A 21,846-nucleotide genomic window follows, 5' to 3' on the forward strand; every position below is an offset into this window, starting at 1 on the left:
GAATTCTTCTCTCAAAACTGTTACAAGAGCGGAAACCCCAATTCCCTGACAGGAAACCAGGGCTTGGTTTCTCTGCACCTGCTCATGACCAGAATCTGTGCTCAGTGCGTCTTGTGCGCCCCCTGGTGGAGCAGTGTGCCCCTCAAGGAGGTTTGTATCTGGGCTCAGCCTGAGAGCCCCTCACTGTGTCTCCCACACAGTAACAGGTGGTCGTGTCATCCTCTGTAAGATGGTTCATTTGCTGAGACACCGTGTTCTGGGCGTTGTCTCTGGAGATTGTGAATTGGCCCTGCTACCACTACCAGGATAAATATATGCGATCCACTCCGGGACCTTCCCTGGAGCCTGGTGGACTGAGCTCATGCTGTAGCTACTGAAGTCGAATCCAGAGCCTTTGCAGGAGAGTTTCAGGGATCCCCCAGGCTGGACCAGGCCTCCCCCGGACTCCTCCAGCTGCTCCTGACACTGGACACCTGCAAACACAGACGTCCTGGTCAGCACACTGTCATTCACCCTCTCTGTGTCTCTCACTCACGTCCTCTCCCAGACTCAGTGCCCCGCGTTCCCCATCATTACCTCTGAGCACAGCGACCAGGAGAACCCAGCGCAGCCCAGTCTCCATGGTGAGTGTCTGTGTTGAGTGCGATCACTGAGTGGACACCTGGGAGTCCTGGGGCTGGAGCTCCTGTGCCAGAGCTGCAGGTGAGGGCTGGGCTGGTTTTCATGGGCAGAGGGAGGCCCTATCTGCATGTGCTACTGCTATATAGCAGGCATGGGGTCAGACGCCTCAGACAGGACAGGGCCCGGGGCAGACGTGGGTGTCTGGCGTCTTAAGTAGCTGATTAATTCCATGGGACGTGAAGTTTGTTGTGAGATTATGGGCAGAAAAGCATTTCGTTCACCTTTTTAAAAATTTATATATATATATATATATATATATATATGGCAGGTAGAGTTATAGACAGTGAGAGAGACACAGAGAGAAAGGTCTTCCTTCCATTGGTTCCCTCCCCAAATGGCAGCTACAACCAGAGCTGTTCTGATCCGAAGCGAGGAGCCAAGTGCTTCTTCCTGGTCTCCCATGCGGGTGCAGGGGCCTAAGCACTTGGGCCATCCCTCACTGCCCTCCTGGGCCATAGCAGAGAGCTGGACTGGAAGAGGAGCAACTGGGACTAGAACTTAGCACCCGTATGGGATGCCGGCACCTCAGGCAGAGGATTAGCCAAGTGAGCCCTGGCTCGGGCCCTTAATTTATATTTTGAACATCTATTTATTTATTTGAAAGTCAAAGTTACACACACACAGAGAACTAGAGGCAGAGAGACAGAGACAGAGACAGAGAGAGAGAGAGAGAGAGAGATGGAGAGAGAGTGCGCAATCGTCTATCCTCTGGTTCACCTTCCAATTAGTCGCAACAGCTAGAGCTTAGCGGCTTGGAAGCCAGGAGCCAGGAGCTTCTTCCAGATCCCCATGCGGGTACAAGGAACCAAGGACTTGGGCCATCTTCTACCACTTTCCCTGGCTGTAGCAGAGAGCTGGATTGGAAGTAGAGCAGCTGGGACTTGAACCGGTGCACATGTGGGATGCCAGTACTGCAGATATGGTCTGTAACATGCTATGTCCCAGCACCGGCCCCACCTTTACTTTTTCACAAGCAGGAAGGAGGGCCTGAGGAGGAGAGGCTGGTTCTTGAGCCATCACTCCAACACAGGGTGTGGGCTCCCAACAAGGGCTCAGCTCACTGCACAACAGTGCCTGCCCCTGTGTTGTGTCTGCACAAGCACAGAAATGTGATACTGGCATGAATGATACCTCCCTTGAACACGTGCACAGTTACTGAAGGAATCACAGACAGGCTGTGCTGTGTCCAGGGGCTCTTGTCTGGTAGGAGGCACCTCCACACTCTACACCTCTGTTCCTCACACAGGACTTTCCACTCCACCTAACAGCCATCATCAGCTGTGGTTGTCCAGTTTTCCTAATGATTTTTTTAATGTGCTGTGAAAGGTTGAAATAGTGAGTTTTTCATGTATACTATGTTAAATTGTGACTGGGTAGGATGTATGTAAGAGAAATCTTTAAAGATACTGGCCCATGAATGTGTTTCTTCCAAATCTGATGTTGAATGTCATTGAAATAACTTTTTTTTTTTTCAAAAAAAGCAATTCATGGCTTTTTAGGTTTTGGTGTGTGTGTTAAGAATTGAGTACACATCAAAACACCTGTGTGCTGGATATTAACACCAATGAAATATCAGTTATGGATGAAAAAGTGCCAGTCCGTGAACTCCCACCCCAAAAGTTCACCAATCTCATACTTTAGCTGGTGTGTGGCACATTGGGTTAAAGCCCTGGCCTGAAGCGCCGGCATCTCAAATGAGCGCCGGTCTAGTCCTAGCTGCTCCTCTTCCCATCCAGCTCTCTGCTATGGCCTGGGAAGCAGTAGAAGATGACCCAAGTCTTTGGGCCCCTGCACTTACGTGGGAGTCCCCAAGAAGCTCCTGGCCCTTGCCTTCGGTTCGGAACAGTTTCGGCCATTGTGGCCAACTGGGGAGTGAACCAGTGGATGGAAGACCTCTCTCTGTGTGTCTCTACCTCTCTCTGTAACTCTGTCATTTAAATAAATAAAGTAAATAAAATAAATCTTTTTAAAAAATGCCAAATCCTGCTGTTGCTTACAGGGAACATGAAGTCTGAGGGATGTGTCCAAGCGATCTGAGGGCACCATGTCTAGACATTTGCAGTCCCATCTCCAACTACAGTGACTTCATTCACAACAGTTAGTTCATGAACATGGAGCACTTTGGCTGGATTCTGTTTTTGACAGAGAGATGCACAGGGGATCAGGTTTCAGGCAGGTGCATCTTAGTGTGGTGTTCCACATGCCATTGTCTGTCTGTGTGTTCTTCACACTTTCTCTGCTGGGCAATTTGCTTCCATGGGCAATGCTGTTGAGCTGTGATAGATACAGAGGCAGCCCCACATGTTGAAAGTGTGTGGTGAGTGCGACTCACCTGTGCCTCTCTCACTCCTCATCACAACTACGCAAAGAATGAATATCACATCCCACGGTGCTGTCCACTGCCCCTGTGTCACCCTGCTCTGGCCCACCTCCTCCAGTCACATTAAGGCCTGAGCCCCTTTGGGCTCCTTCACAACAGATTTCATCCAGTTCAGCGCTGAGCATCATGTAGGTTTCCAGGGGCAGAAGTCGAAGGCCCTGAGTTTGCAGATCCTGTAGGGCACCGGTGAATGAGGGTTTATTAGTTTTAACCAAAATATCTGAAAATCTGATAATAGTAAAACTGAAACAAATTAGAGTAAGTATATTATATTTTGCACAAATGTGCAACACATTAATCTTAACTCTGTTATCAAATTTCATGGATATAAGGTAAATAATAAAATGAAAGTTGCATTGTTTAAGATATGCACCTCCCCCAAGGGAGTGCAAGGGTTCCACATGTGACTCTGGCACCCAACACCAGATTCCTGTTCCTGCAGCTGCCGGAACCACAAATGTATGGGAGGGTCTCTCTAAGGTCCATAGTCCCTTCAATGCAGGCAGAACCTTCATGGCCTTCTCCCCCCCCCCCCAGAGCCCCTCTCAATGGGATCACTGGGTGGTGAGGTCCCCACATGCATGATGGGAGGCTCCGTGCATCAAGTATGGAGGGTAAGTTCCACCTAACATACAGCCTTCAGCTGCTCAGTTGGAGAGACCACACATGCACACCAAGCAGTGCTGGCTCTGCTCACGGCTCTGCAGGAACAGCATCCTCAGCCTCAATACCCCAGACCCTGCTCCTCTGTGTCCACTGTAAGAAAGTGATTCACCTGCAGGAGGAAACCATCATGACCAATGTCCTGGTGGAATCCTGTAGAAAATGTTCGTGAGCGGAGTCCACCCCAGACACTGTGCCAGCACTGATCCCCCAAGACACAGAAGTCTGCATCTTCAGGGGATGGCTCCACCCCCAAAGCTGAGGACTGGGGAGGAGAAGCATGGCACGTGGGGAAGTGACAGTCGGGGACAGGGTCCAGCAGCAGGAGGAGAGGACATGGTGGAAGGGTGGGCTCTGCTGTGCAGGAAGGTAAGGACAGGTGGAAGGGCCACACAGCTGGGACCCCAGTGCCTGCAGCAGAACACTGAGTCAGGAGTTCTGATCAGGTGTCCTTGCCCCCGGCAACCCCCACACTGACCACCACTGAGTAAAACTAGCACAGGTGCCTGGGAGACGTGGAATGACATCATCTCTGGGGAGTGCATCCAGTGACGACTCCCACCATGAGTAGATACAACGTCAGGGCCTCATGGAGGAAGCTGAGGTCTCCAGTGCCCTGAACAGGACCCCAGGGAATGCTGGGAGCAGCCTGTGGGGGTGGATGTGGTTTGTCCTCACAGCATCAGTGCTGAGCATGGCCCCAACGTAACAGCACTGGCAGGGGGTGCACGGTCTGGATGTTTACATAAAAAGCATGGAACAACCAGGATCTGACATCAGATGCAAAGTCCATTGTACAACTACTAAAAGGAAATATAGGGCAGAATCTCCCTGATAGTGGTCTGTCCATGATTTCCCTTTTAGATCTCCAGAGTTCAGGCAACGTAAGAAAACCTCTTCAGATGATGCTGCATAAACTACAGAGCTTCTCTACTGCAAGTGGACCGATGAGACGTGAGCAGCCTACACACACATGGAAGTAACTATTTTCATACAGAATGTATGATCAGTAGCCTGTATTCCAAAGGAACAAAAGGACTGTCTGCATGAGCTGTGTTTAAAACTGGCCCTGAGTCTTCTAATGTCTCAGAATACCTGTTTTACACAACTGGCTTCATCCTGAACAACAGGTTCTGTGTCATCAGGCCTGCAATGCGTGTGGAAGGAAACCTCCCTCCTCTGCCTGTGGCAGAGTGTGTCCTCAAAGGTGTGTGTGTTTTGGAGTGATTCCAGGGTGACCGTGGGAGAAGTGGAGGAGCTGTGCGAGTGAGGCCTAGTGGGATTTGTTCATTTCTGGGGAATCTGCTCTTGGAGGAGACCACAGTAGATCTCCTGGGTCCCCAGCTTCAGCACAGAGCACAGTGCTGCTAGAGTCAGCCCTGGTCTCCTCTGCCGTCCTGTGTGGGGATGGGGTCCCTCCCATCCCTGTTCACAATATTAGGATGCCTGAACACTGTATGATGTTCACAATATTAGGATGCCTGAACTGTATGATGTTCACAATATTAGGATGCCTGATGGCACAACATTCTCACTGTCTGATCCTGGACTTCAGCCTCTACAGCTGTAAGGTCCACACACCTCCCCTCTGGGGTACTACATTGTGGAACCAGCATGTGGAAAAAAAAACAGGTGCATAGCAACATACTAGCCACTCATCTGTTCCCACCTGAAACAGAGACTCTCCTTTGTCTCCAGATTTAGACAGAGCCACTCAGAAATAGTCATTTCTACATCAGCGGAGAGATTTGCTTCAGTTTCTGTAAAAATACTACACAAGAGAACAATTGCATTTTTGCAGGAGACATTTTGTAAACACATGGGGTTGATACAGTTATCCTGGTGAAGAGCAGAAAATTTGTTCATTCCTGATGATGATAAAGTTGAGAGATGCAAGGACAATTTTGCTTCCACAGAAGGAGGAGCATGGCTGAGAACAGGTGCGGGCATTCATTGGAGGAAGGAGTCGGTGTCTCTGGACACACAGTCTCTGGGGCAGGCCCTTCATGCAGCAGGGATGCAGCTCCAGGGTTGGATCACTGGTGGGCTCACAGGGACACAGTCCAGAACCACCTGGACTCTAGTGCAGACTTCACTGGGCTTTCCCACCTGCTGGTCTCCCTGAGATGGAGACAAGGCCAGCAGAGTGTGGGGAACAAGACCTCTCCACACCCAGTGTTTTCCATGAGTCTGACCACTTGCACTACCAACGTCCATCTCTGCTTGCAAATGAGAGCAGGTCCGGGATCCCAGGAGACGTGAGTGAGGAAGAGCAAGCAGGAGTTCTAGGAGCCACAGCCTGAGCCACTCCTGAGCTGCAGGTTAATCCCTGACCTGGGGTTTGGACCACGTGGACCTCAACCTGTGAGTTCAGGGTGAAGAAGTGAAAGGGAGACGAGGGCACAGCTGTAGAGAATGGACACGGGAGCCCCAGGGACCAGGACCATGGGGTCAGCTCACCCCTCAGGGCCCCAGCTGTGCAGGAGGGGAGGGCATGGATGTGAAACACTGCAGCATCCATAGCCCCTGACCGGCTCCACACTGCCCCTGGGCTCTCAGCAGGGTCCCAGATGACGTCATCAGAGAATTCCACGGAGAGCTCTTCTGTGACTCGGGCTGGAAAAGCCTCCCCGGGTGCCCAGAGCTCCCTCAGGTCTCAGATGCTGGGGCCCCAGAGATGTCATTCATTCCTCCAGAAACGACTCCATTTTCTTCATGTGACGTCTTCCCGTGATAGCAAAACTTCTGCTCGGTGATCGGTGCTAGGGACAGAATCATCCATGCAGAACTGGAACATAAGAAATAGTTACAGGACCACAAACATCAATTTCCTCAGGAGGACCAGGGATTCACCTCCCACCACATCTGGTCCTGGGTCTGAGTCTGCTCAGTGTGTCTTGTTCACACCCTGGAAGAGCAGCGCGCCCCTGCAGGAAGGTTTGTATCTGGGCTCGGCCTGAGGGCCCCTCACTGTGTCTCTGGCACAGTAATAGATGGCCGTGTCCGCGGCTGTCAGACTGCTCATTTGCAGATCCAGCATGTTCTGGATGTTGTTTCTGGAGACGGTGAATTGGCCATTTACCCTGCTCGCATACCATGTGCTACCACCATTAGGATTAATTTCTCCAGCCCCTTCCCTAGAGCCTGGCAGACCCAGCACATTGCATAGCTACTGAGGTCGAATCCAGAGGCTGTGCAGGTGAGTTTCAGGGATCCCCCAGGCTGGACCAGGCCTCCCCCGGACTCCTCCAGCTGCTCCTGACACTGGACACCTGCAAACACAGATGTCCTGGTCAGCACACTGTCACTCACACTCTCTGTGTCTCTCACTCACGTCCTCTGCCAGACTCAGTGCCCCGCATTCTCCATCATTACCTTTGAGCACAGCGACCAGGAGAAGCCAGCGCAGCCCAGTCTCCATGGTGAGCGTCTGTGTTGAGTGCGCTCACTGAGTGGACACCTGGGAGTGCTGGGGCTGCAGCTCCTGTGCCAGAGCTGCAGGTGAGGGCTGGGCTGGTTTTCATGGGCAGGGGGAGGCCCTATTTGCATGTGCTGCTGCTATTTAACCAGTCATTGGGTCAGATGCCTCAGACAGGACAGGGCCCAGGGCAGACGTGGGTGTCCTGGGAGAATAGTATGATATCTATATTTGGATTCAGATCAAGTGAAATTTTACATTAACTGTGGAAGGTAATTACCTTCCTTCATTTTAATATGTGTGTACATTTACTATCCAGTGTTAGCAATATCATGTCATTCATTTTTCAAATAACCATTAGATCATTATTAACTATTTGAATGACATTGGAACAGTGACAGTGAGAGAAGGTGTGAGAGAAACTGAAATGTATAGATGGACAGAAAGATGACAATGGTAAATTTCTGCCTTTGTGTTGACAGCCCCAAACATCCCAAGTGCCTACAACATCTAGGACTTAGCCTTTTTAAAACCTGGAGCCCAAAACTGTGTCTGTGTTTCCCAGGTCCGTGGTAGGGGCTCATTTGCTCTTAGCGTCATCTACAGTTTCCCATGATGCATTATCAGGAAAAAGTGTGGAAAACCATGAAGCTGGGCTCAGTCAGTTCTCTCATGGGAACATGGGTGACCCTAGTGGGGACTTAGCCAATTTTGTCCTAATGCCTGCCACCCATATTTAAACAGATGAAGGACTGCAAGTGGATTTTTAAAGGTTAACTATATTTTGTTCCCTTATTCATTCATTGCCTTAGTTTAAAACTGTTCCTGAACACAGAACAATGTACATGGTAGTGGGGTGTAGTGTGCTATTGGAATCTGTGTGTTGTAGAAATGGGCACAGATCAACTGAATGTCATTCACATTCCCACCTTCTTTTCCATCACTCTGTTCGGAGGCCTGGAGGCCTCAGTTCTAGTTATTCGTGGAACCTATCATGGGTTGTAGTGAATTGAGTCAGCCCACTGTGGTGTCTACATAATTATTCCTCCCTTTGAGTGGTGCCTTGTGTCCTGGTAGCAGTCGTCCTCTTTTCCCCCCTCTTCCCTGTGTCTAGTAATCATAACTCTGAGTTCAGGTCAAGCACTGGGTATGAAGTCACTGTGTCACAATTCACCTGCAGTGCTGGCTTCAGGTTGCAGCTTTGTTCCCAATAGTTCAGTCTACAATAAAGCAAGTGTGCATAGAACAGTGATTGGATTCTTGCACATTAGGACATGGAATATTATTCAGTATTAAGAAAGGGGTTTTTCTGTCATTATGAAATCATTGGTCAGCCTGGAGCATAATATGCTAACAGAAATATTCCCGGTACATGTGGACACATAGTATGTGACATTAGTTATATATGCAGTCCACAAGCTTGAACTCACAGAGGTAGGAAGCGCAATGGTGATCACTGTCTACCATGACCCAAGTGTTTGTCGCCTTCCACCCCTGTGGGAAACTGGAGGAAGTTCCAGGCTCCTGGCTTCAGGCTCAGCCATCCCAGCCTTTGCGGCCATTCAGAAAAAAAAAAAAAAAAACAGTGATGGAAGATTCTCTCTTCAGCTCCTTTTGTGTTCCTCTCTCTCTATTACACAGTCTTTCAAATAAAATAAATAGATATTTAAAATAAATGAAAGATTAATTATACATATGGTTAGGAGCCTATTTCCAAATGTTGAATGAACTCAAGCCACTGAATCCCAAGGGAAGAAACCAATTGTTTAAATGCAGTGACTAACAAGGTGGTGACAGGAGCAGCACTGGAGTTAGCATGTGGGATTCCTGCTCCTGCATGAAGATGCTGAGTGTTGTGTCCTAGTTTGGGTCCAATTTCAGATTCCTGTCAATGTGCACTCTGGGAGGCAGTACGAGAAGTCTGAGTTTATCCCATGTGTGAGACCTGGACTGAGTTCCATGCACCTGGCTATGATCTGACCCAACTCAGCTTTTATGGGCATCTGGGAAGTTACCAGGATTCAGTAGATCACTGTCTGTCAGTCTCTGTCTCTTTGTCTTTTTGGACAAATACCCAAATACAAATTTTACAAGATGTAAAAGGATATCTGTAATTTTTTAAAGAAAATATATAAAGGCAACCATGTAAAAATGCTTTAAATATGGAATCTTCATTTATGTTTATGTTGGAGAACAATGAGACATCCCATCCCTCCTGTTAGACTGAGTGTTTTCAGACATACCAGATCTAACAAATCTTGTGCAGGAAGAGAGAGATGATAACCTGGTACAAGGCTGGAGTCAAGTAAGTTAGTAAAGCCTTCATGGAAAACATCAGAGGCTGAGAAATAGAATTATCACAGGATCCTCAAACACCATTCCTGGGTAGAAGGAATATGAAATCCCAGGGAGGTGTCCACAGGATGTGCAGTCACTATGGGAATGACATCTGCAGTCCCATGTTCAGTTAAGGCAGAATCATTTGCAAGAGTTCACACATATAAACCAGTGAAATTTACAGTGAAGAAGGAATGGATAACGGGACAAGTGGACAAAGTTGTATTTCAACAGGACATTTATATGGCAGTAAACAGGAGGAAAATCTGATATCTTGGAAACTTGTTAGATCCTGGAGAATAATGTCCAAGGATAATGTGTCAGGATAAGTACACTCTAACTAGCTAGCTACCTAACTAATTAACTAACTGCTAACCATCCAGGCCAAGAAGATAATAATAGGTGATGCTAGCTACGTGGGATAAAAAGGATGAACTCACAGAGGCAGGAAGCACAATGGTAAAGACCAAAGTCTGAACATGGTAGAAACAGAGATGATGCTGGAGCATGGACAGATGTTTAGTCCGACAGGATCACATGTTGTGTGGTCTACTGTACAGCATGGTAACAGCAGTTAAGAGAATACTGTGTCTACCGAATTCCAAAACAGGAGACAACTGACACTCTATCATGAAAATAATGTCCATTTAGTGATGAACATGTCACTAAATCTGAGAACATTATTTCTCACAATATACATTCATTTTGTCAGCACATATCATGGTACCTCATATCTCTATGTTCAGGTATTATTTACCAAACAGATAGATTCAGATCTCTGAATACTGGTGTTGTGTTAGCCATGTTAGCCAACGTTTTTGGAGATGATAAATAAAGGCAGTGTACTCAAGGCTTGGCAGCTGGAACCCAGAAATAATGGAACTGCATCAGTGTTCCTACATTGGTGATGGGGTCTCATAACAGATCCATCATCTACTGTCTTCCAGGGTGCATTGTCAGTTACAAGTGTGGGAAAGCGTACAAATGGGCTCCATCCAGCACTCTGTATGCAGCTTGGGTGTTTCCCTATATAATACTGAGGAAAGATTCCAAATGCATTGGTGATGCCAGTGAACATGACATGGAGAGAAGAGCAGGGACTCTGGACAAATGGTCTCTGGGACTAGCTCTTCCTGCAGCTGTGATCCAGCCTCAGGACACTGGTCATCATGCTGGAGCCACAGACACAGCTCCCTGTGATGTGGACTCCAGCCCCAGAGTGCACAGCCACTGTGTACCACTTTCTACTCTCCCTGAATCACAGCAGGTGCAGGGGGTCCCACGACACTGGAGCAAAACCAGATCAGCTGGAAGTGTACACCCAACAATTTCCATTCAGTGATGACCTTGACTGCTGATGTCCAGTGCATTTCCCTCCTGAGTTCATGCAGGGAGCCCCCCAGGAGGGTCCCAGGACCTAGAGGATGAGGAAGTCCCTGTAGGCTTCCCAGGTGCCTGCAGAAGCTCAGCCTGAGACCCAGCTGAGCTGCAAGTACAACCCTGAGTGCTGTGACATTCACACAGGGACCACAGACTGTTCCAGGATTAAAGGGGAAATGGAGATTTGGTATAAAATCTGTACAAGTGAGTCTGGATCATCCACAGTTTAAAATAAAAGATTTTTCAGTTCAGCATGCTCACTCGTTTTATTTTATTTTATTTTTTATTTTTTGACAGGCGGAGTAAGCCAGTGAGAGAGAGAGAGAGAGAGAGAGAGAGAGAGAGAGAAAGAAAGAAAGAAAGAAAGAAAGAAAGAAAGAAAGAAAGAAAGGTAGGTCTTGGTTTTTCCGTTGGTTCACTCCCCAATTGGCCGCTATGGCTGGCACGTTGTTGCCGGCTCGCTACTTTTGAGGCCAGGGACCAGGTGCTTCCTCCTGGCCTCCCATGCAGGTGCAGGGGCCCAAGCACTTGGGTCATCCTCCACTGCACTCCCGGGCACAGCAGAGATCTGGACTGGAAGAGGAGCAACCGGGACTAGAAGCCGGAGTGCCTGCGCCACAGGTGGAGGGTTACCTAGTGAGCGGCGGCGCCAGCAACACTCACTCGTTTTGACAAGAGAGAGATGATTTAAGTAGTTGAGGTTTAACAGATCAAGGACCCTGCCTCAGCTGCCCCTGGTTCTAAAGGGAAAACTAAAACTGTCCTAAAGTCAGCGGTGCCCTGAGGGCGCTGTCCTGAGTCAGGTTGGAAAAGACTCAAAGGGATCTCAGAGTCCCACATCTCTGATCCTGGTGACCACAGTCGGTGTTCATGAACCAAATTTGTTCATTTAGGACTCCTTCTTTCACAGCGAAATTTCTCTCTGTCAGTGAAGTTGGCAGGGACAGAATCATAAAAGTAGAATTCTTCCCTCAAAACTCTTACAGGAGAGGAAACCCCAATTCCTTGACAGGAAACCAGGGCTTCATCTCCCTCTGCGCCTGTGCATGACCAGAATCTGCGCTCGGTGCATCTTGTGCGCCCCCTAGTGGTACCGAGCGCCCCTGCAGGGAGGTTTGTGTCTGGGCTCAGCCTGAGGGCCCCTCATGTGTCTCTGGCACAGAAATAGAGGGCCGTGTCTGTGGTTGTCAGACTTCATTTGCAGATACAGCGTGCTCTGGGCATTGTTTCTGGAGACGATGACTCGGCCATTCACGGAGTTCGCATAGTATGTGCTATCACCATTATAACCATTAGCTGCGATCCACTCCAGCCCCTTCCCTGGAGCCTGGCGGACCCAGTCCATTGCATGGTTAGAGTGTGAATCCAGAGGCTTTGCAGGAGACTACTAACAGAAACAAACTGCCAACTACAGGCTCACAGCACGTGCAACAAATAATGGAGAAAAATATACTCCACTACTACATGCCATTTATGAAAAATCACTGGTGCATTTATACACTGAGAACAAATTTGCAGAAAATGGAGAAAACATCACAGTGGTTTAGCATGTGAATCTTCCACCTGTGATGCCTACATCCCATACTGCTGTCTGTTCTTATTCCAGCTGCACTTCCAACCATCTCTTGTTGATGCACCTGGGAAAGCAGACAAGCATGGTCCAAGTGATTGGGCCTCTGCACCCATGTGGGGACTGGGAAGAAACTCCTGGCTCTAGGTGTCAATGTCATTTGGGGGAGTGAACCAGCAGATGGGAGAACTTGTCTCTGGGTCTTTCCCTCTCTCTGTGTAACACTGACTTTCAATAAATAAATAAATATTTTCTAAAAGATTGCATATGTAGTATCAACAAATTTTTTAAGTCCTGGAGGAAATTTATCAACAGGCTGAATGATGTCCACATAACAATATTATTGTTTTTCAATTTTGAATTTATTTTTTATTTTTTAGAATTTATTTTTAAGGAATAAAAATGTCATAGTACAACTTTAGGAATATAGATATTCTTCCCAGCATTTCTGCCCTCCCACTTACATTCCCACCACCTTTCTCATCCCTCTCCACTTGTCAGTTCATTTTTCCAATAAGATTCACTGTAAGTTGGTACACAGATTCAAGATCAAGATCCATCATCAAGATTCACTTGAGTTGCTACACAGAAAACCAGCTCTGTGCTATGTAAAGATTTAAACACACACACACACACACACACACACAAATAACAAGAACTGTTTGAGAACTGGTTTTACAGTTAACTCTCATAATAGAACTCATTGAGGATGGAGGTCCTGCATGGGGAGTTAGTGCACAGTGAGACCTGTTGTTAATTTAACAATTAACACTCGTACGTATGATGTCAGACTCTTGACATGAGCTGCTTGGTATATGGAAGCCTTTTGAGTCCACAAACTCTGATAGTATTTGGACAAGGCCATGAGCAAAGTGGAAGTTCTCTCCTCCCTTTAGAGAAAAGTACCTCCTTCTTTGAGGCCACTTCTACTGCCTGAGGTCTCAGTCACAGAGATCCTTTAGGCAGAACATTTTTGCCACAGTGTCTTGGATTTCATGCCTGAAATGTTCTCATGGGCTTTTCAGCCAGACCAGGAAATCTTAAGGGCTGATTATCAGGTCAGAGTGTTACTTAAAGTGGTTATCATTCTATGAGTCTGCTGTGTAGACTTCTGCTCATTTTGGAACATTCTCTCCTTTTTAATTCTATCTCTTCTTATTACCAGGCACTTGATTCTATTTATATGATCACTTTAACACTTAATCCTATCTATGTGTTCACCTTACACTTAATGTAATCACTTTAATTAAGCTTAATGGGACTTGGAATCCCACAACAAATTTTTAAATTGTGTGTTTAGAAGTAAGTCCATAGGAATGTATGCACTTTACAGTTGCAAAATTCCTCCTCCTGCTCTTACTCCCATTCCTGTTTTTTACTGAGATCAGTTTTCAATTGGCTTTATGTGCATTCGATGGACTGAATGTTAAGACTTCAACAAATAGTAGGAAGAAAAACAAACAAACAAACAAACAAAAACAAACAAAAAACTGTCCCTCAACAGTCAAGACAAGGGCAGCTCAAGTCGTCCCTTCTTGAAGTGTCAATTTCGCTTCCCCAGATTTCCTTTGGTGCTCTATCAGGTCTCACCTATCAGGAAGAACATGTGGTACTTGTCCCCGGGGTACTGACTTTTTTCACAAAGTATGATCTTTTTCAGATTCATGCATTGTGTTGCAAATAACCGGATTTTATTGTTTTTACCACTGTGTAGTATTCCATACTGTACACATCCCATAATTTTTTTTAATTTTTTGACAGGCAGAGTAGACAGAGAGAGACAGACAGAGGGAAAGGTCTTCCTTTGCCATTGGTTCACCCTCCAATGGCCGCCGTGGCTGGCGCGCTGTGACCGGCACACCGCGCTGATCCGATGGCAGGAACCAGGAACTTATCCTGGTCTCCCATGGGGTGCAGGGCCCAAATACTCGGGCCATCCTCCACTGCACTCCCTGGAAACAGCAGAGAGCTGGCCTGGAAGAGGGGCAACCGGGACAGAATCTGGATCCCCGACCAGGACTAGAACCTGGTGTGCCGGCACCGCAAGGCGGAGGATTAGCCTAGTGAGCCATGGCGCCGGCCCCCATAATTTCTTTATCCAGTTTTTGGTTGATGAGCATTTAGGTTGAATCCATGTCTTAGCTATTATGAATTGAGCTGCAATAAACATGGAGGTACAGGTATCTCTTGTGTGTAGTGAATTCATTTCCCTTGGGTAAGTTCCCAGGAGGGGGATTCCGGGGTCATATAAGGTAGGACTATATATTCAGATTTTTGAGATATCTCCATAGTGTCTTCCATAGTGGCTTTACCAGTTTGCATTCCCACCAACAGTGGATTCAGGCACCTTTCCCCACAACCTCGCCAGCATTTGATGTTTGTTGATTTCTGTATGAAGCCATTCTAGCTGGGGTGATGTGAAACCTCCTTGTGGTTTGATTTGCATTTCTCAGACAGCTAGTGAAGCTGAACATTTTTTCATGTGTCTGTGTTGGCCATTTGGACTTCCTCTTTTGAAAAATGTGTAAGTCCTTGGCCCATCTCTTAACTGGGTTGTTTGTTTTGTTTTTGGAATTACTTCATCTCTTTGTAAATTCTGGTTATTAATCCATATCCGTTGCATAGCTTGCAAATAATTTCGCACATTCTGTCAGATGCCTCTTCACTTGCCTGAGTGTTTCTTGTGCCACACAGAGACTTCCCAATTTGATCTAATCCCATTTATTAATTTTGGCTTTGACTTCCTATGTCTCTGAGGTCTTTTCCAAGAACTCTTTACCTGTGCCAGTGTCTTGAGGGTTTCCCTAATGTTCTCTAATAATTGGGTGGTGTGGGATCGTAGGTTTTTGTCTTTAATCCTTGTTGAGTGGATTTTTGTATGAGGTGTAAGATAGGGGTCTTGCTTCCTACTTCTGTAATACATAATAATTTAAAAAGTGAAAAGGAATCTGAAGATTACCTGTACATTTTAATGACATAGATGTGGTATGAAAAAATGATCTTGCTAAAATAGCCAAGCTACCATGTGATTCACAGATTCAATGCATTTCCTGTCAAACACCCTGTATTCTTCACAGGAAGAGGAATAAAATTCTGGAATTCACAAGAAAATTTCAGGGTAATGATGACTGAACAGTCTTGAGAAAAATAGCAAAGCAGGAGGTTTTATCCTAGCTGAGATGAAATCAGACCTGGTGCTGAGATAACATAGACACCCACAGCCGTGGAGCACAACAGAAACGTAGAAATAAAAAAAAAAAAAAACACATTCTCAGAAAACTGATTGCATGCATGGTGCCACACACAGAATGGGGGATGGGTATTCTGTCATACATGGGGTTGGGGAAACTTGAATGCACTTGAAAATAATTCAATTATGTGGTCATCTCACACCAGATACAGAAACAGAGTGAGCTTGAAAAATACCTAAAAAGCAAGACCTGAGACTGTAAAGTTCTAGAAGAAAACACTGGACAAAAGCAAGCTGACATTGGTTTGAAAACACTGAACAAAAGCAAGCTGACATTGGTTTGGGCAATGACATTTTGATAATCTCCAAAGTACAGGCAACCAAGCAAAAATAGGCAAAAGATAATGGATCCGACTACAGAGCTCCTGTGTAACAAAGAGAGTGATTGAAGAACCAGGAGTCACCTGCAGTTGGGCAGAAAGTATTTTCCGATCACACCCATGGGGGCCAATGTTGTGGCCCTGCAGGTTAAGCTGCCATACCTACTATGCATGCATCACACAGGAGCATGGGTTCAGATTCTGCTTGCTCCACTTCAAATCCAGCTCCCTGCTAATGGACCTGGGTCAATGATGACCCAAGTGTTTGTCCCCTTCAAGCCATGTGGGAAACCTAGAGAACGTCCCTGGGTCCTGGCTTCAGCCTCAGCCATTTCCAGCCTTTGCAGCCATTCAGGAAGGAAACCAGTGAATGGAAGATTCTCTCTTCATCTCTTTGGGTGTTCCTCTCTTGCTATAAACTGCCTTTCAAATAAAATTGGGTCCAATTTCAGATTCCTGCCAATGCACACTCTGGGAGGCAGTATGAGAAGTCTGAGTTAATCCCATGTTTGAGACCTGGACTGAATTCATGCACCTGGCTATGATCTGACCGAACTCCAGCTTTTATGGGCATCTGGGAAGTTACCCAGGATTCAGTAGATCAATGTCTGTCAGTCTCTGTCGCTTTGTCTTTTTGGACAAATAAACACATACAAGTTTTAAAAGAGGTAAAAGTATATCTGTAATTTTTTGAAGAAAATATACAAAGGCAAACGTATAAAAATGCTTTAAATCTGAGATCCTCATGCATGTCCATGTTAGAAGCACAACGAGACAGCCCATCCCTCCTGGTAGACTGAGTATCATCAGACATACCAGAGCTAACAAGTCTTGTGCAGGAAGAGAGAGAAGATAACCCTGGTATAAGGCTGGAGTCAGGTAAGTTAGTAAAGCTTTCATGGAAAACATCAAAAGCTGAGAAATACAATTATCACAGGATCCTCAAACACTGTTGCCTGGTAGAAGAAATATGAAATCCCTGGGAGGTGCCCAGGGGATCCACAGCCACTGTGGCAAACACCTCTGCAGTTCCATGTACAATTAATGCAGCATAATTCACGAGAGCTCACACATATAATCCAGTGAAATTTCCACTGAAGATGGAATGGATAATGGGACAAGTGGACAGAGTTACATTTTAACAGGAAGTTTATATGGCAGTAAAGAGTAGCAAGGACAGAGCTTCAGGCCGGCAGGATCCACACGTTGAGGGGATCTGCTGTACAGCATGGTGACAGCAGTTAAGGGAATATTGTATCTACAGAATTCCAAAACAGGAGACAGATGCCATTCCACATGAGACATGTGCGTTTTGCGATGAGCATGTCAATAACTCTGACTTCATAATTCCACTCAATTTGATACATTCATTTTTCAACACATATCATTGTGTCTCATATGTCTATATTCACTTATTTATCAAACAGTCATGAAAAGGAAATGGAAAAATCGCAAATAGTGAAAATTCAGTTCTCTAAAACTGAATAACCATCTGCTGTCTTCCAGGGTGCATTGTCAGTTACAAGTCTGGGAAATTCTTGTAAATAAACTCAGTCCAGCACTCTGATATGCAGCCTGGGTGTCTCCCTCTCTAAATAGATGAAAGAATAAAAGTGGATTGATGACGACAGTCAGCATAGACATGGAGTGAAAAGCAGGGACTCTGGACACATGGTCTAAGACTGGCTCTTCCTGCAGCTGTGGTTCAGCCTCAGGACACTGGTCATCATGCTGGGGCCACAGACACAGCTCCCCATGATGTGGACTCCAGACTCAGAGTGCACAGCCACTGTGTGTCCCACTTTCTGCTCTGCTGAACCACAGCAGGTGCAGGGGGTCCCACGACACTGGAGCAGAACCAGATCAGCTGGAAGTGCACACCCAACACTTTCCATTCAGTGATTACCTTGACTGCTGATGTCCAGTGCATTTTCCTCCTGAGTTCATGCAGGGAGCCCCCCAGGAGGGTCCCAGGACCTAGAGGATGAGGAAGTCCCTGTAGGCTTCCCAGGTGCCTGCAGAAGCTCAGCCTGAGACACAGCTGAGCTGCAAGTACAGTCCTGCGTGCTGGGACGTTCACACAGGGACCACAGTTTTAGCATTAAAGGGAAAATGGAGATCAGGTATAAAGACTGTGGAACCTGTGGAACACCCACCTTTTAAAATAAGATGGTTGGTTCATTTCACTACACAGGCTACTCTGACAGGAGCAGTGGGATGACTTATATAATTGAGTTGAACAATCAAGTCTCTGGCTCGGCTCTCTCTGAGTTTTAAGGGAAATCTAAAATTGTCCTAAAGTCAGCAGTGTCCTGAGGGCGATGTCCTGAGTCAGACTGGAAAACACGAGGTCCTCAGATAGTCCCACATCTCTGACCTTGGTGACCACTGTCATCTTTCACGAACCTGAATTTGTACATTTGTACATATAACTTTACATATAATTTGTACGTATAAATTCTTCCTGCCACATCAAACTTCTCTATGTCAGTGAAGTCAGTGGCAGGGACAGAATCATAAAAGTAGAATTCTTCCCTCAGAACTGTAGGAGAGGAAACCCCAATTCCCTGACAGGAAACCAGGGCTTAATTTCCCTCTGCACCTGTGCATGACCAGATTCTGAGCTTAATGCATCTTGTGCGCCCCCTGGTGGAGCCGCGTGCCCCTGCAGGGAGGTTTATGTCTGGGCTCAGCCTGAGGGCCCCTCACTGTGTCTCTTGCACAGAAATAGGTGGCCATGTCCGAGGCTGTCAGACTGGTCATTTGCAGAAACACCGTGTTCTGGGCGTTGTCGCTGGAGATGGTGAATCAGCCCTTCACAGAGTTCGCGTAGTTTGTGATACTAAAACCAGGATAAATGTATGCGATCCACTCCAGCCCCTTCCCTGGAGCCTGGCGGACCCAGCTAATGCCATAGCTACTGAAGTCGATTCCAGAGGCCTTGCAGGAGAGTTTCAGGGATTCCTCCGGCTGGACCAGACCCCCTCCAGACTCCACCAGCTCCTGACACTGGACACCTGCAAACACAGATGACATGGTCAGCACACTGTCACTCACACTCTCTGTGTCTCTCACTCACGTCCTCTCCCAGACTCAGTGCCCCGCGTTCTCCATCATTACCTTTGAGCACAGCGACCAGGAGAAGCCAGCGCAGTCCAGTCTCCATGGTGAGCACCTGTGTTGAGTGTGCTCACTGAGTGGACACCTGGGAGTCCTGGGGCTGGAGCTCCTGTTCCAGAGCTGCAGGGTGAGGGCTGGGCAGGTTTTCTTGGGCAGAGGGAGGCCCTATTTGCATGTGCTGCCCCTATATAGCAGGCATGGGGTCAGATGCCTCAGACAGGACAGTGCCCAGGGCAGATGTGGGTTTCCTGAAGGTGTATGGTGCTGCCTATTATAGGATTCAGATCATTTAATTTTTATGTTCTCATTGTTATTTAAACAGTTGAAGGCAATGACCTTATTTCATTTTAATATGTGTGTACCCTTCATATCAAGTTTTAGCAATATCATGTCTTCATTTTTAAATAACCATTGGTTCATTATTATCTATATGAAAGGCTTTGCAACAGTGATAGAGAGAGAAGGTGTGAGAGAAACAGAAAAGGAGGGATGGACAGAACAGGTGACACTGGGAGATTTTTGCCTTTGGGTTGAATTCCCCAAACTCCCAATGGCCAACAGCATCCAGGACTCAGTCTTTCTAACCCTACAGCTAAAAACTGTGTCTGTGTTTCCCATGTCAGTGGTAGGGGCTCACTGGCCTGTAGCATCATCTACAGTTTCCCATGATGCATTATGAGGGAAAAGTGTGGGAAGCCATGAGGCTGGGCTCAGTCAGTTCTCTGATGGGAACATGGGCGTCCCTAGTGGTGACTTAGCTTTGTCCAAGTGCCTCCTACCCACTTTTAAACAGATGAAAGATTGCAAGGGGTTTCCTTTAGGATAACTACGTTTTGTTTCCTTATTCATCCATTGCCTTAGTTTAAAACTGTTCCTGAACACAGAACACTGTACATGGTAGTGGGGTGTAGTGTGCTATTGGAATCTGTGTGTTGCAGAAATGGGAAATGGGCACAGATCAACTCAGTGTCATGCACATTTCCACCTCCTTTCCTTCACTCTGTATTTGGAGGCCTGGAAGCCTCAGGTTTAGTTATTCATGCAACCTGTCGTGGGTTCTAGTGACTGAGTCGGCCCACTGTGGTGTGGAGCAGAGTTATTCCTTCCTGTGAGTGGTGCTTTGTGCCCTGGTATCAGCCGCCCTGTGTTCCCCCCTCTTCCCTGTGTCTAGTAATCATAACTCTGAGTTCAGCTCAAGCACTGGGTATGAAGTCACTGTGTCACAATTCACCCACAGTCCTGGGTTCAGGTTGCAGCTGTGTTCACAGTAGTTCAGTCTACAATTAAGCAAGTGGGTATGAAACAGTGAATGGATAATGTTATATTTGATCTGGAATATTACTCAGTATTAAGAAGGAGGTTGTTCTGTCATTAGGAAATCATGGGTCAGCCTGGAACACAATATGCTAACAGATATAATCCCGGTACATGTGGGCACACAGTATGTGACATTAGTTGTATATGCCATCCACAGGCTTGAACTCACAAAGGTAGGAAGTGCAATGGTGATCACTGTCTACCATGACCCAAGTGTTTGTCCCCTTCCAGCCCTGCAGGAAACTTGGAGGAAGTTCCATTCTCCTGGCTTCAGGCTCAGCCATCCCAGCCTTTGCAGCCATTCAGGAAGGAAACCTGTGGAAGGAAGATTCTCTCTCCATCTGTTGGTCTCTTCCTGTCTTGCTATGACACTGCGTTTCAAATTAAATAAATAGATACTTAAAATAAATTCCTGCTGCCCATATTGAGGCCTTGGTTGACTTCTGGGGTTGGATTTTGCCTGGCTGAGTCCCTACTGTTGCAGGCATTTTGGGTAACAAACCAGTGGATAGAAGTGCGCACTCTCTGTCTCTTTGTCTGTTACACTCTACCTACCTCTTTATGTGTAATGTGAATCATTCATGGGACAGACCCTTTCTTCCATCATCTCATATCCAAGGAAGAGATTTCCCTAGCCTGTGTCTGTCCTGCTCATTTTCTACAAGAATCTCCCGATAGAGATGGGCTTCACCAGGGAGTTTTCCTGGATGCACCACTGACTACGTGGCCAAGCTGTGGAAGTAGTGGTGATGGAATCCCCCAAGAACTGATCTCTACGAGGAAGCCCTCTTCCTGTCAGGAATCCATGTCTCCCCTGCTGCATGGGAACGGCATTATAGAACCAAGAAAAGGAACAAAACAGAAGAGCCACACACTAGCCACTCCTCTACTACCACCTGAAACAAAGACTCACTTATGTCTCCAGAATTAGATGGAGCCACTCAGAAATAGTCATTTCTACAACAGCTGAGAGAATTGCTTCAGGTTCTGAAATAACCTACACGAGAGAACAATTGCATTTTTGTAGGAGACATTTTGTAAACATATGGGGATGATGAAGTTATCCTGGTGAAGAGCAGAAAATTAGCTCATTCCTGATGATGATAAAGTTGAGAGATGCAAGGACAATTTTGCTTCCACAGAAGGAGGAGCACAGCTGAGAACAAGAGCGGGCAGTCCCTGGAGGAAGGAGTCGGGGCCTCTGGACACACAGTCTCTGGGGCAGGCCCTTCATGCAGCAGGGATGCAGCTCCAGGGTTGGATCATTGGTGGGCTCACAGGGACACAGTCCAGAACCACCTGGACTCTAGTGCAGACTTCACTGGGCTGTCCCACCTGCTGGTCTCCCTGAGATGGAGACAAGGCCAGCAGAGTGTGGGGAACAAGACCTCTCCACACCCAGTGTTTTCC

At 46.9% G+C, this 21,846-nt stretch overlaps 1 pseudogene and 1 gene segment (V, D, J or C); both read right to left on the reverse strand.

Annotated features, from left to right (window-relative positions):
• The window catches only part of LOC149120180 (Ig heavy chain V-A1 region BS-5-like), a 480,385-nt gene that overhangs the window by 249,911 nt on the left and 208,628 nt on the right, over positions 1-21,846 (reverse strand).
• LOC149120189 (immunoglobulin heavy variable 3-11 pseudogene) lies at positions 18,625-19,231 on the reverse strand (annotated as a pseudogene). Its single transcript, XR_016226908.1, has 2 exons — positions 19,120-19,231; positions 18,625-19,016 (listed from the first exon to the last, which is right to left on the reverse strand). The product of XR_016226908.1 is annotated as an immunoglobulin heavy variable 3-11 pseudogene (transcript).

This window comes from Oryctolagus cuniculus, chromosome 20 (genome assembly GCF_051225735.1).
Source record: "Oryctolagus cuniculus isolate XC-2025 breed Fujian yellow rabbit chromosome 20, ASM5122573v1, whole genome shotgun sequence".
Taxonomy (NCBI): domain Eukaryota; kingdom Metazoa; phylum Chordata; class Mammalia; order Lagomorpha; family Leporidae; genus Oryctolagus; species Oryctolagus cuniculus.